The sequence below is a fragment of the Passer montanus genome, unplaced genomic scaffold, assembly GCF_014805655.1.
Source record: "Passer montanus isolate IOZ18808 unplaced genomic scaffold, ASM1480565v1 scaffold2, whole genome shotgun sequence".
Taxonomy (NCBI): domain Eukaryota; kingdom Metazoa; phylum Chordata; class Aves; order Passeriformes; family Passeridae; genus Passer; species Passer montanus.
In genome coordinates this window covers 9782619-9797749 of record NW_024366591.1, presented here as the reverse complement: position 1 = coordinate 9797749, position 15131 = coordinate 9782619, and the positions used below count along the sequence as shown (strand labels likewise).

Genomic DNA, 15131 nt, shown 5'->3' with positions numbered 1-15131 from the left:
CTGGTCTCCTTGAGAAACAGTAGATAATGTGCAAATGTCAAGCACTGCGTTTGTCCTGTGCTACATCTGCTTCTGGGGAAAACTGGGCAGCTGCAGAGGAAACAATGCAAGGAGCCTTGGAGGTACTGGCAGGCAGGAGTTTCGTGGGAGAGCCCAATAGAAACCTCTGTTTTCAGGGTGCTGCCAGCGGTAAGGGACACACACATGCATTCATCCTCATCATAAGATCTGAAGGAAAGATAAAGTAGTGGCATCTCAACTTTTCAGTAAACAGGAAGTGCAGGTTCTGAGGTAGAAGAGACTTTTCTTTCTTCTCAGCTGCAGGAAGTAGAGAGGATTTGTGTGAGAATTATTAGGGCAAGGACTTCCTGAGCCTGGGTTTGGGAACCTTGGCTCACTTTCCTCTCCAGCAGCTGCAGTGCCAGATGGGATGGGCTGGACTGAATCCTACCATGTCCTTCAGGAGTTTAAAATAAACTGGCTTAAAAGTAGGATTTAGTTTGCCTGAATTAGCAACTCTGGGACATTGACTGAACCACTTTTCCTTTAAGTTCTCTGTGACCACTGAAGAGGCTTGGGTGCCTCCGAAAGCCACTTATCTCTCTGAGCTTCTCAAGGGTGGGTACCTAAGCAGGGACATGGGGTGTCACTGGGGCTCCCACAACTGTGGTGGCTCTGTGACTGCTGTGTGACCTGGCTTAGCAGCAAAGCAGCGCCAGGCTCCTCTCCCTTCCTTCCTGTTCTGTTGGAATACTGGTGATGCTTGCCTAGGACTGCTTTTCTTGAGGGATTTAAGCAATTTTTGAGTGCAGAAGTATTGCCTAGGTGCTTAATTCCCAGAGAGAGGTACCCTTTTGGGGTCTGCACAGCTGGTCCTTGCAGGGAAATTGCTGTCTTGGCTTGGAATAGAGATCTGTTTAGCCCAGTATCCATCTCACAGAGATAGCTTGCTCCCTGTCAATAAGGTGAGCACAAACCTGGACAACAGCCAAAAGCAGGTGCCAAGGGAGAAAAAGATGGCCATAAGTAGATGCCATGGGAAAAAGCGTGAGAAGCAGGGTGTACAGGCAGATTGAAGTTTATATTTGCAAGACTTAGCTGCTGTTACCTCGTGTGTATCTAAACTTACTTTGGCAGGTGGGTCCTGGGATCCTGCTGTTTGAAGCATTCCCAAGATCTGTCTCTGTCCATCCGTGTAATCCTTGCAGGCAGCCTGGCTTAGAGTTTTACAAAGCCAATATGACACCAAGGTAGCCAGCAGGCCCTGGGATGATAAGCAAAATGCAATTACACAGTCCGCACCAGAAAAGGCAGCAAAGGTCAGGGAGTAGGAGACCAATGCACCAGGGAGAGGCATAAGGATGTGAGGATACACCTGCTCATCCTCTGTATGTATATTTTTTTGTGATTTCAAGAATCAAGATGGTGATGCCAAACCTAGGCATGCATGAATGTATGAAGCATATTGTTATTAACATTGCCTGTACTGTATTGCTCTCACTTTCTGAGTGCCCTGGCCGTGCAAGGTGAATTCCTGAAGCAGGCGAGAACAGTGACATGCAGTCCGGGCTCACCGTTTATTTATTTGCCTACGCGAACCTGTTCTGTCAGGGGGTTGATGGAACAGCACTCAGGGCAACCGTTTCTTCTGGGCATTCCAGCCGAGTGCCAAAGCCCAGCTCCGCAGCCGTAACCTGCTCCAAGAATTTGCTCTGAGCAAACACCGACACGGAGCTCAAACCCCACGGATCCCTCCGTGAGCCAGCGCAGCGCTGCAGTGACAGCGGCTCGCAGCAGCCCGGCCGCCGCCAGCGGGCGGATGGCCACGGGTACGTGACACGCATGTTAAGGGCGTTTTTAATGTTGACGGTAAAGCCGGGCAGGGTGGTAGCGGCGGAGTGAACCGGCTTAGGGGCACCTCCCGCCCGTCTGGCTGCCCCGCAGGAGCTGCAGGCCGGCCGGCTGTCCGTGTGGCACTTGCCCGGCGCTGTCACTGCCCGAGGACAGGAGCAGGGGCAGCCGGCAGCCCCAGGCTAGCAGGGCACTCCCAGGGCGGCCCTAGCGCGGCCCGGCGGAGGCGCGGCGGCGGGCGCGGGGCGGCCCAGAGCGGTCGCTGCTGACGTGAGGCCTCGGCCTTTGCCGAAAGGCGACGTTTAATGCCCCGAGTGCTTGTGCAGACGGTGCGTGCGGGTTCTCCTCCGCCCCCTCCCGTGTTACCGGGTTGCTGTGCGGGTGACCGAGCACTGGAACAGATTGCCCAGAGAGGTTGTGCGGTCTCCCTCACTGGAGATGTTCAAGAACGGTCAGGACTCAATCCTGTGCCGTGTGCTGCAGGATGACCCTGCCTGAGCAGGAGCCTGGAGCCGGTGCCCCGCTGTGGTCCGTGCCAGCCCGGCCCGCTCGGTGCGCTGCCTGCGCTGGGCAGCGCTGTGCGCGAGCACAAAGCCTCTGCTGGCAGCGGGGCGCTTGGTGCACATAAGGACTGAAGAAAAGCAAGTGAGGGCTGTGCACGGAAACGCGATAACGCTGGCGGACATAGAACATACAGGGGTCGTAACGTTTCAGCACCTGAGCTGCTCCTTTTCAAAAACGTGCATCAAAATGGGTGGACAGAGGCGCGATGGAAACTCTTCTACGTGTTCTTTGAGTATGGGGAGAATATTCAAAGATGCTTCTCCGGGAGAAAAGTAAAAATCTAAGAATTGGATCTTGCTTGATATCCCCAGAGGAACTAAAGAGCTACCTTTTACTGACATCTGCAGTGAAGGGAGACGGCAAGAAAAGCAAGTGCATCACTGGAAGTGAAAATAAAACTTCTTGTATAAGAGAAAGCAGAGCAATTGAAGAAATTTAGAAAGAAGATCACATGACAATGTCATGGCCTAGGAGTTGGAAAAGCATCTAATGTGGTTATAAATGGGGCTGGCTAAAGAAGAAAATCTGGATGGCAGGCTTTTTTCTTTTTTTTTCCTTCTTGCTTGCAGTGCCATGTGAGTCAGTAAGACTTCATTATAAGGGTCTACAGGGAACTTGGAGCTAGTGCCACAAGCTTGTGTACTGTTGCTGATGAGGTGGTGGGATAGCTATCTGTTTTGGTTATGTGTATCATAACCTTGTGCTAGGTAGCAGAAAGGAGGTGTCTGGAACATTTAACCTTTCCTGAAGGTTAGATTTTGCTTGTTTGAAGGGTCAGATTTTGCTTGTTTGGACAAGAGACCATGCCTGCATACAGCTTTTATCATAATGAAGCTACAGTGTGATAAGCACTTGGGAAAATATTCTTGAGTCTCATTTTTGCCTGTATTACAGGCTTCCAGACCAGTAATGCAAAGGAGAAAGCATCCTCTCAGGTGCTTTAGAAAATTTGTGCTTTACTGGCTCTGAGAGTTTCTGGTGGATGTTTTGAATAGAGTGAATGAAAAATATTGTTTTCATGTATTATCATAGATAAGGAAAAAAAACCAAACATCTTTTTCCTAGGGTATTTTAATTTAACTGTTCCTACTTGTTGTCCTTTGGACAGAGACTCTTGTAAGCTAAAAGCATATTGTTTTTGATGCTTTACTTCTAAAATCAAAGCCAGTTGCCAAAGGAAGTCAGTTGTCACTTGGTTTATAAGACTGTATACAGATTTCTTAAGAGGACCTTTTTTTATGTCACTTACTTCCTGCCTTCCATTTCTCCTTGCCCTGTGAAATTTTTAACCATGCTCAAAGTCAGCTTTCCATCAGAAATGTTTGATTGTAAGAAGTTTTTCTGTAGGGTTAATAACCATTTAATTAGGATTCTTGTTTGATGCTTCTTTTGCTTCCTCCTTTCTCGTTGTCCCTGGTAGGTCTTTCACGTGTCACCACATCAGTTGTTAGTGCAGCTTAAAATAGTAAGGAAAGAGTCTGTGAGTACTTTGCACAATAGTATGGGATGTGTTGGAAAGTTAGACACTGGATTTGTAAACGTTGGAAAAGAGAAACTGCATTCTTAACACTTACTGAAAGTAGTTGCTGTTTTCATATCATTCTCTTTGCAGTCAAGCTCAAAGAGCATAAGCAAATACTGTGATCTATGTACAAGCACTTCAGGAAGCTCAGCTCTATATTTGTACTGTCAGTGATTTCTGTAATAGACCATGGTTCTTCCTTATTAGTATGAAATTGTACACCCTTACAACTGGTAATTTAATATTTCTTTGTATTTGCAGAATTTTGCCATTGCCATGATGGTCTCTTTTCAAATAAGATAGTATTGCCCATGGAGGAAATCAGAAGCAAAACTAGTTTTGATACTTGGCTTTTGAGGGTAGAAAAGAGCAGAGGGAATGTAAGGTGAAATGATTACTTTGTAAGAGGATTCTGCTGCACCTGGAAGTGCTGTCCAGAACACACCTGCTTGTCTTCTGTGGGTGAATTTCAGTTCTTTTCAGTGAACAGCTGTCATTGACCAGACCACACTAATATCTGTTTTATTCCTTTGTGAGGAGTTGTCAGGCTCTGTGGGCTTCCTTGACTAAGAACTGTAGTAGCTATTGTATGAGATGTCACCACAAACATTTTTGTGCTATGTTTGTTGGAAAATTGGATTATGTTGTTAGGAAAGGATTGTAATGTGCAGTGGAGGGAGGCCTTTATGTATATATGCCTGGGGTTATGTTCTTTTACTTTCTTTTCCAGTTCAGAGGTGGTTGTGAGACTGTTAGGTACTTTGGCAAATTATTTTTTGCTGAAGGTTCATGGGCCTTTAGATAGTATTAGCTGGTGTCATCGCAGCTGTTGGTTCCTGTGACAGCTCTGATCTCAGGATGGTACACCTGGGACAAGATCAGGTAGAAGAGACTTGAGGTTCCTTCTGTTGTGTGATCTGGACTGGTTTGTCTGAGCTTGCTAAGCTGATTGAGCTGCTTGTTACTGCTGAAGGAGAAAATCTTCCTCCTGCAGCCTTCCCTTCACTGACAGCAACAACTGCCTGATCCCTCAGTATGGCAATTCAACAACAAATCCACTGAAAAAGCTAGTTTTCTGCAAAGCTGTCAGGGTGGGCCACATCATGAAGGAACTGGATGAGTGCAGTGCTGGAGAGAAAAGAGAGGAGTTGCTGGGGAAGAACAGAAGCACTTTATGCTAGTCATGTGTTATCAGGTGGGCTGAGCTGCCTTGTATAACTCCAGCTGTGTTTTGGGAGATGGGGGTTTTTACTGAAGTTCAGCAGTGTTTCAATTCAGCTGTCATGGTCTGTTGAGAAGAACTAATAAAGCAGCGTGGTATGCACCAGATCAGGTTTTCTTTTCCTCTATTTACATTCAGGTCTTGCATTTGGTCATGGCTCTCAGGGACTTGGAAATTAGTGCAAGCTGAAGTCTTGCTTCCAGATGGAGCCCTCTGTACAGAAGTGATACTGGAATGTGTGATGGGGAAGGGGAAGGCTATGTGTAGTCTTGAGTTTTTCCTTGCTGTAAGCTGTTACCTCTTGGATTCATGTTTGTAGCCTGGGGTCTGATTAAAATCTCTTTTTCTGGGAAGTCATGTGTTTTTGTACTAATTAGTAAAGTATAAGTGTGAATCTTCTCAGTGTGATTTTTCAGTAAATGCATTGCGTGAAAAGACAGATTAAATCTGATGCTGAGTAAGAGAGCAAGATAGAAAAAAAAAACCTTGTGATATTCCTTAGCTTATGTATGGAAGAAGGGATGGATATGTAAAACTGTCATCCATGTGGTGGTGAATTTCTGGAATAGTTGTGTATCTTGGTGCCTGTACCTGTTGGAACGTCTATTGTATCTTTGTTTTGGACATTTCTTTAAAGTTCCCCTAGCTTTTTTTTTTCTTTTTAGTCACTACTGCATATTTATTCTTCCTTCATATTCTGTACCTCCTGCATTTTGTGATTTTGGTGTGTTACAAGACAGCCAGGGCATCTATTCCTCTGCTTGTCTTCTGTTTCTTAGTCAGCTTCTCCCCCGTAAATAAGTCCCTACTGCCTGGTCTTACTGTGGGGTGAGGTTTTGCACTGACTGTGCTGTGGGAAGCATGGAAAGGGTTGTCTTCTGCACTTCTCAGCTTGTGTAGCTTCCTGCAGGCACCTGGGGCTTGCCCTGTGACACTTGTGTTTGTCTGGGCATGTTGAGCCTTGTGGTGCTGAGGCACTGTGGGAATTACTCTCACATTATGAAAGAGCTTTTCTGCACTTCCTGGGTAATTTAAAAGGTGGGAAGTGGAAGGCAAGTCATGAATAGTGGTTTACGAAAGATGGTGGAAGACTCGTGCCTGTTAGACTGTGTCTGTCAGGTGCTTGCTCAACCACTCTGACAATCTCAGCTAATGCTCATGTTTATGAATTCTTTGCTCTCTTTTCCTGCACCCAAAAGCTGATCTCCTTGGCTTCAGTTAGAAGTTATCACCATGCTCCATGGAGAAGTATGGGAGCATGAAGTACTAACTGGGAGGTGGGAGGAGGGAGTTTCTGATTTTTTTTTTTCAGCTTTTGACAGTATAGAAAAACCTTCCTGTTCTCCCAAGAGAAAATTGGAAAAATTGAAATATTAGGAGGAATTACTGTCAGGTAGTACCAAATGCAAGGGTTTGTTGGAAGTATTAAAATTGATACTAACTTCTGTGAAGTTTTATTTCAGCAAACACTTGACATCATCTATTCCTCTGTAGTATTGTGGAGGCATTTACCAAAGATTAATATTCTTTGGAGGAATAAGGGACAAAAAGTATGTAACTAGATCTGCTAACGTCAGTAAGCTACTGATTTGATAGACCTTAGTGTATTAAGTGAAAGATGGGGAATGAGTAATGGAAACAGTGATCTGAATAGCTCTCAATGCCTTAAGTCTGGAAAAATGTGAATTAGTAAGGGAAATATTTAAGATTTAGAGCAAGAAATGTTCCTGATAGTTTATAATTCTGTTGCAGGACCTGATAAAAATCCACCAATATAATAATTGATACAAGATTTCAAAAGTTGACCTCTGCCCAGTTTTGATTCACCAGTTTAAACAGACACTGAAATAGTCTTAAAATTAACCAAAGAAGTGCTAGTCTTTCTGTTGGAAGGCAAGAGAGTCGAACAATCCTAGTTTCCAAGAACTGAGGTCAAACATTGTTATGATTTGCTGTAGAGAAAACAAAGCAAAATCCCTCCAGTGTATAACTGGACTACATGATTATTATCACTTTTCTTTGTATTACTTGCATCTTTCAATGATATGGGGAGGTTTGAGCCAGTGAGGAATGTGTACTTTCATTTTTTATTTGCATGTTTTAATTAAGGAAAGATCAAAGGAAAGCAGAACACTTCCTTCATGTGTCTGAACATCTAGAGGAAATGCTGGGGGGGATGTGTGGGTGTATTTTCCACTCCAGAAGGTACTCCTAATTACTCCAGAACTATTTTTAGAAGCCTAAATTACACCAGTTACAAAGCCAGTTTGATTATTGGAATCCCGCTAAGTCTTTAGCATTTGCAGCAAAAATTATCATATGATGTTTGCTTACTGAAAATGCCACTTGGCTTCATATGCACCTTCATCTGGCATACTTCTTGCATCTCAGTAGTGTAAAATCTTTCTTTGGTGTGTTCATGAGTGATACACATTTATAATTGGGGACTTCCTTGTTTGGCACTATTTTTTTCCTTGCATTGTGGATGGATTAAAGGTTTACTCTGGTGATTCAGCATTTTGTTAAATGTTTGCCTATCTAGTAATAGGTATACTGGGAAATGTCATATTTTTGGTCATTATTATATGTAGTGATGTGCAATTATTAATTATATTTTTTTCTGTTGGAGTCTGTACTCCTTGACTAATTTGGAGTGCTGTTTAAACTTCAAAAATAAGTTAAAAATCCTAGCTGTTCCTTATTTGCATTTTCATTGGAGAAAAGCTATGTAAAGTGAGATTATGTGAGTCATTTTGCCTGTAGTTACCTGGGATGTTGACTGTGTCATCTGGGTCCAGTTCAGTGCAAGAGGGGCAGGTGAATCAAATGCCTCTTTGCTGTAAAGCCTGAAGAAACACAGGGTCTGCTTCCCTAACACCACCAAAGCTGTTCTCACTTTGTAAAGAAGCTGGCATACTGAGCTGAGCAGGAATAGCAGTGTATGTCACTCTCAGATATTTGGTAACTTTTTAAATTGACACTTTTAGAAGTGCTTACTTGTTGTTTTGTCTGCATCTGACAGCTAATAGAAAATACCAACTTCACTGATCAGTTTTAAAGCTTCAGAAGTGGAATTAGTCTTCAGTCCTTTAATAGCTTTCTAAAAACAAAAAAAACTGATAATTTATTTCCCCCTCTTATTTAATTGCTCTTAGTGGGTACTTTAGTCACAATGTCAAAACTTATCTTAAGCACTTTGTAGTTTTAATCCTCTCACTACTAAGCTTTCATTTAGGATAGCCTTTACTCATTCATATTACTTCAGCAAGAGTGCCTCAAGCACTCAAGAGTGCTCAAATCTTTACTTCTTCTCTTTCTCCAGGTAATGGTACAATCAAAGTGTATAAGATTATAAGTTACAAAAAGTTTTGTACAATCCTCTAGACCATGACTTGAGCACACATTTGTTGTTTGAAATGCAGGGTAGTCCGCATACTTGTAGTGCAGCCCCAGCCACAGTCGCAGAGGCCACGCTATCTCCAGTACTGTGGGTTAATGTAAGAGCATATCACAAAGTCTGCCTCGTCATGCAGGGCTGGTCTTTGTGGGCCCAGTACTGGAGACAGTGGCACTGCACTTCTGACCTACCTGCCCTGGCATACTGCTGCTTTCCTTTCAATTTGCAGTCTATGGAAGTTGGTCTTGATCTTTAGATTTGGTTGTTACTGTGTGGCCATGACTGTTGAGGCTTGCTTGTAGTCTGGTCTGCAGTTAAAGTATCAAACCTAAAGTATGGAAGATGGTATTTGGAAGCGTGACTTGTATATATTTTAATTTAGGGAAGAACTTGTTAGCACTCTGACTAGTGTTCAGAACAAGGGTTGTTTACGAGTGTTGCCTTGCTACTGCAAAATGTTTTACAGATGATCTTCATCCTTCATTTTTCTTTTGTAAGAACTTACTGGTCTTTCATAGATTGCTCCTTGTGGTGGAATATTTGTCAGTTCCTTCCTTTAGTACCGTGTGTTTGCAGAGGTGTTGGCCTCTGACAGTTTAGATAAGATCTGAAAAAAATCCTAGTCTTCAACCCTGCTAACATTTTTATGGTATTGGTAGAAGCGTAGGATTCTTTAGTGCTTTTTGCTGATGTCCATGATAGCAGGTGTATTTGTTTCTGGTGGAGTTAGTGCTGCAATGATTATCTTTGAAGGCCCCCAGCTTTGCCCATGCCTCTTGTAAGGAGTGCTTACTCTCTGTGCTTGTATGCAGTGGCCTGAAATATGAAAATTTTAAATGAACAGGAATGGATTTAATTTGGCTAACAACTATGTTGTAGTTAATGACTTTGGTTAGTATAAGACCACAACTTAGCATAGGCTTCAGTTTAGCATGTGTGCAGGGCTAATGTATAACTTGAGTGTAGGTGGTTGTTTGAGAGCCTGTCTTTCATTAGTGTTGTACTTTTTATCTTGTTAGATGAGTCATCTCTCATTTTTTTGCTTGATTCAGGCTTGACGAGAATGTATTCACAGGTGTTTCATATTGTTTGATGACTAAATAAAATTCCACGTGAAGCTGAGAAACTGTCTCAAAGCACTTGTTTAATATGCAACTAGCCTGTGGGATTCTTTGCCATTAGCTGTCTCTCAGTGGTATTCCCCCCAGATTCAAAAGGAGGAAATTATTGATAATCTGTTAACTTGTAAAGGAATATTGTTCTTCATAAATCAAGGCAAAACATGACAACCTGCTGAATTTTAGCAATAAAAAATGTCCCAAGTTGACACTTTGGAAACTGTTGAACACTGTGGGGGGAGAGGCTGTGGGAGATGTATTGTTGTATGTAAACAAGAATAATGTGTACTGTTAATCTGAGATAGCTCTGAGTTATGTTTCTATCATTTAGATCTGATTTCACCAATACTTGTGCTGGACAAGTCAAATCCTTGAAACAGTCGTGCTGGGGAGAGCAGACATAAACACAGATCAGAATGTATCACAGGAAGCTGATTAAACGCTAGCAAACACATTATAGGTTACATTTTGAAGGAATACATTGACCAGATTTTGGAAGTGTGGTCTGAAACAATCTTTCTGCCCAAAGACATTACCCATGAGTTTGATTTCAAGCTATCATAAAAACCTGAGGCCTGAAAATCCATGGGAAATTATAATTTGTGAGTAAGCAAGGGTTTGGCTTTTTCTTTCTGATGTCACTGTGTGGTACACCACAGGTCTGGGTCCTGATCAGAGGGATGGCAGCTCTGAAGCTGTTTCTGAGAAGGTGACCTGTCTGCACCTGCTGTAATGCCTCTGTGTATCTCAAAGTGTCTGTAGCCTTGGGTATGTTTGCTGACTTGATTTTATAAATATATATATGACAGGTATTTTGGAAAGCACCTGTTGCTTTTATTTGAACAAACCTGGCTTATTTGTCTAATCTCATTTGTTTTTTTCCCATGGCATTCCTATTCTACATGGGGAATGGCTAGTTTAGCTGTCATGTCAGTGTTCTCTAACCATACACAATATGGAAGTGTGTATTTTTTTTAATGGGCTATTTTTTTCAGTAAGCACAGCTAATTCCTTTAAATTTTGGGTTTTTTTACAGTGTAAGATACAACACTTCCACATCCAAAGAGGCAGAAATTTCCTAATTCTCAGATTGTATAAGCACTGAGCTTCATGGATTAAATTTTTAATACCACGAACACAAGTAAACAACATACTTATAGAAGGCTTATAATACTTGCTGAAGCAGGACTCTCAAGGTTCAGGTGTTGCAAGACAAACATCCTTCTTAAGTGAGATGGGAGTTAGTACATAAAGTGGCAATATTAAGATTCTACAGACATAAACACACTTGTGTATTCTGAAACATCATTACTCTGGTCTCACCATACTTTTAAGGGTTCATTAAAATAATACTTGTTTACTGTCTTGTACACTTGACACACTTCCCTGGCTTGTAGAAAGCACAGTGCATGTGTTATTTATCCAAACATACCAAGCATTTTTTGGTTTTCACCTTTTTTCTTTGTTCTGGGGGGAAGACACTCTGAACAACTTGTTCAGAAATAATATTTATCTGGTTAATTACACATAAGGCTAAAAGCTGGTTACAGAACTCCCTGATGAAATCAAGAACTTGGTCAGAAATAACACTGTGTCAAAAAATTGATAGGTACCTGCAGCCTTATAATAAAGTCTATGTGTTAAGAGGCTGTTTTTTTCATGTGCAATGTCATGGTTGGAGCAGCACTGCCTTAGTATGTAATGGGTTTTCTGCTTCTGTAACTGCAAATAGTTAATAAATAATAGCAGAGGACAGAGCAGAAAGTGGTTGAAAATATTAAGCAGGAGTTCCTCTGTGGAGCTGGAGTGTTGCCTGATATGTCTGTTTTGAGAATGAATCAAACTTAAAAGGTCCTGGTTTTGCTCTTGTTTGCTTATATTTTTGACCGAGTTGTTGGGTGGTTAGCAGATGTTCGCTGTGTTTTGTAAGCTATTCTTTTGGCTGATTGCCCTGCATCAGTAATGCCAAGCATCAAAGTGTCTCAGGTTTTCTGAGATGCTCTGCTTAAACTGCAGGTTCCTGTTTTCTTTCTGTCTGTGTGTTGCTCCTGCTGTGTAACCTATTTTGGCAATGTCAGCTGAGTATTTCTTTCCAGCTTGTGTGAAGTTTTGAATCATACCAAAAGAACAGAAAAGGAAGAATGCTGATTTTGGCGATGCATTACTTTGAGCCTTCACTTGCATTTTCCCACCACATACAGATTTCAAGGCAGCACTGTACTTCCCATTTCATTCCAGGGCACACTAGATATATATTACTCTGTTGCATGCTCTCATGCACTTTCTTTTCCTCCCCAGTTTGCACGGAGGATTTCATTCTTAGTCTGTGATTTTCTTCAACCAGACAATCAAAATTGCTGACTCCTACTAACAAGCTAAACTTAATTTCTGCAATAACCCTGACAATCTTTGCTGCAATAGCAGAAACCTCTTGTGGAGTGTCTTAGTGTTAATAACATGCTGATGCTCTTCATTATGTATATGTCCTCTGCTAACAGAGGCTTGAGCTTAAGTTGAAAGTTTAACCCCAGACTAAATCTTTATTTAATAATGGTAAGTGTATAAATGTTAAGATCCTTGAGAAGGTAACAAACATGCTCTCCAGAACATAAACATTAGGTACAAGCAATGATGCTGGAATAAGCATTTGCTATTTGAAATGAATACTTTTATTTATATTTAAATATACATTTAGTATAAACAAAATGTAGTGTTTGTTGGCCAGAGGTTACGTGTGTGTGTATGTATATATGGAGATGTATGTGTGTGTGTATATATGTATATACTTTATTCTAGAGAATGGGTGAAAAGGCTACAAGGTTTGAACTGGAGGCCAGAAAAAATTTGATTGCACAATGTCTTATAGAAACTAAGGGCTTTTTCAAAGCATTGATTTTAACAGCTGCTGAAAATGCAACTTCATTGCAGTCTGTACTTAAAAAGACTTGTAGCCATGCCATGCCTGGTCAATGTTTCTCTCTTACCTGAAAGAGAAAACTAGGAAAGGTAAAGAAATTAACAGCTTCCTGTAGCTGTATGTTCTCTAGTTCTCTTTTACTCCTGTTGTACCTGTTGGGCAACAGTTTCTAAAAGTAATAAACTAGTATTAGGCTTTTGAATTAGTACTGTATTTTATTGTGATGCTGCTGTTTAGTGGATGTTCCAGGCCTTTCTGGGCAACCTATTGTTGAAAACATAACTAAGGAAAAGGCCCAGTTCACTTTAGTGAACATAGTATTAGTTCTGACACTGTGCTTTTGTTGCATTTTCTTCTTTCCTCAAATTCTGCTATTGTTAGAGATAATTCTCATAATTAGCACAATGCAGATTTAGTATGTTAATGATTTAGTAGTCAAGATTGCTAAATTGGTCTTAAGAGTTCCATCCTTGTAAGGACAATTTTGATATTTTCTTCCAAAGTCCACTGAAGTACAAGCATCTTACACTTTAAGATGCTCAGTTGATTAGCAACTTCATAGAAATGGAAGGAAGTTCAGAAAATACAATTTTCAGGTGCAAGAAATTGATTTCTACCACAACAGTAAATAAGAAATGACTTCTTTGAGAGGTGGGGCAGAAAGAGGCCAGAAGGCAGATGTGATACAGGTTGAATTATGAGCATGATGCAAAAATGGGCATGAAAAGGGCAAGAGAATATCAGATTATTTACAGTTAAGTGGGGCTTTTTTTGACTTGTGGGATTTTTCCCTTTATAGATAAATTCTATCTAGTAGAGGTGTTTTTTATGAAATATGGTGATCATTCTTCTAGCAAATGGCTCTTTTTTTTTTTTTTTTTAGAGCCATGCAGCTTAGTTAGGTTTTATCATTAACTGCTTTCAAAGATATGTTTGTGCTGTCAGTCTGTTTCAAGGCTTCATTGCAGAAATAGGTACAACTCAGAACTAGCCAGCACTTGTTGAAACAAGTCCTAAAGTGCCCCATTATCCAGCATGGTATCTCTTTACAATTTTTTTTCTGCACTGTAGAGTCAGAGCATCTTAATTCCTTACCCATTTCATATTAAATTATTGTGTTAAGAATATGTGCCTAATGTCCCTTTGTGTTAATGGCAACAAAATGTTACTGTATCTGGCTACAGATATTGGGAATCCACCCTTTTCATAGAATATGGCGATTTATGTTAAATCCATGAAACCAGGCAAGCGGTGCAGGAAACCTGGAGACTGAAGCTTTAGCTAGAAGGACACAAAAACAGCTTATCTATATGATGGACACCTTATCTCTATGTTTGTTACTCTGGTGCAACTGCAAAACCACTAGCTGCTTAAACTATTCTATTTCATTAAATTGTGACAATTAACTGAATGGGTAAGTTAGTTTTTTGTGAAGCTGTGGATGACACACGGTTCCTAGTGGTCACAGGGAGGCCAATTATTAGGTGCTTGCCCGGGTAACCTGTAGTGTTTGTCTCTTTCCTAAAGGAGGTATGTCATGTAGTGTTCATGCTCATCATAACTTTAAGCTGAAGTTTTTATTTACTTACCATCTGAGAATACTAAACCAATTAATTTAGTGCTTTTCTTTCCTTTTTTTCCTGCCCCCATCTGTTGTGTGTTGGTTTTTTTCCCCTCACAATTAACTGTGGATGTAATGAATGTCTTTTGAGTGCTCACCTGGAGACCTTTATTAGTTTAATGTTTTTGAGGCTTTTCTTGGTTACTACTCTTTGCATTCCCAGTGATAAATTCCAATTGAGTTTCCCACTGACAAATTTTCAGTTTTTATTACCTACATCTTGCTCTTAGTGTAATAGAGAAATGCTATTCTGTCGGGACAGACTAGGCAGATTAAAGATGCATTTATGTCAACACCTGACTGCATAATTCAGTTCTCCTTCTGTCCCTCACTTGTACCTGGAGCTGCAAGTTCTTCAAATATTATATATGCAGGTAGTGATCACTAAAACCTCATACTGTTTCTAGAGGGAATTATTTAAACTTGTGTACCTAGCTTATTTTGCAAACTGGTGGATTTTATTATGTTAACTTACTTCATGTATGCCAATTATTTTCTCTGTAAGAGGCTTTCCATTGTGCACAATCTTAAACTAAAAGTGAAAACTGGGGCTTTAAAGCTCAAAAAGCCCTCAAGGACTCTTCCTAAATTTCAAATAGCTGTCATAAAATAACTTTAAAAAATATTAACCATTATATTTTTCTGTTTTTAAAAACAGGTGAACCAAGAGTGATATTTCCAGAATATATTTGCTTGTTCTTCCAGATAGGAGATAAATGTGTTAAGCTGGCAAAGTGATTCTGGTAAGAATTTTTTTGCTACTTCCATAGTGAATGTTGTTATATGTATAAGTGTTTGCAGTTTTGCTACTAGAAGGAGCTTACTGTACCATTAGTGCAAACAAACTTAGTTTTACTTCCAAGGTCTTATATTTTGCCTAATAACTGCATATCAATCCATCTGTTATATTTAAATGTTA

At 40.9% G+C, this 15131-nt stretch overlaps 1 protein-coding gene across 1 annotated transcript in view; it reads left to right on the top strand.

The window, feature by feature from the left end:
- The window catches only part of LYST (lysosomal trafficking regulator), an 88985-nt gene that overhangs the window by 8133 nt on the left and 65721 nt on the right, over window positions 1–15131 (top strand). The window contains exon 2 of the mRNA XM_039707245.1: window positions 14871–14955. The gene's annotated coding sequence lies outside the window, so the exon portion shown is untranslated. The remainder of the gene's footprint in view (window positions 1–14870; window positions 14956–15131) is intronic.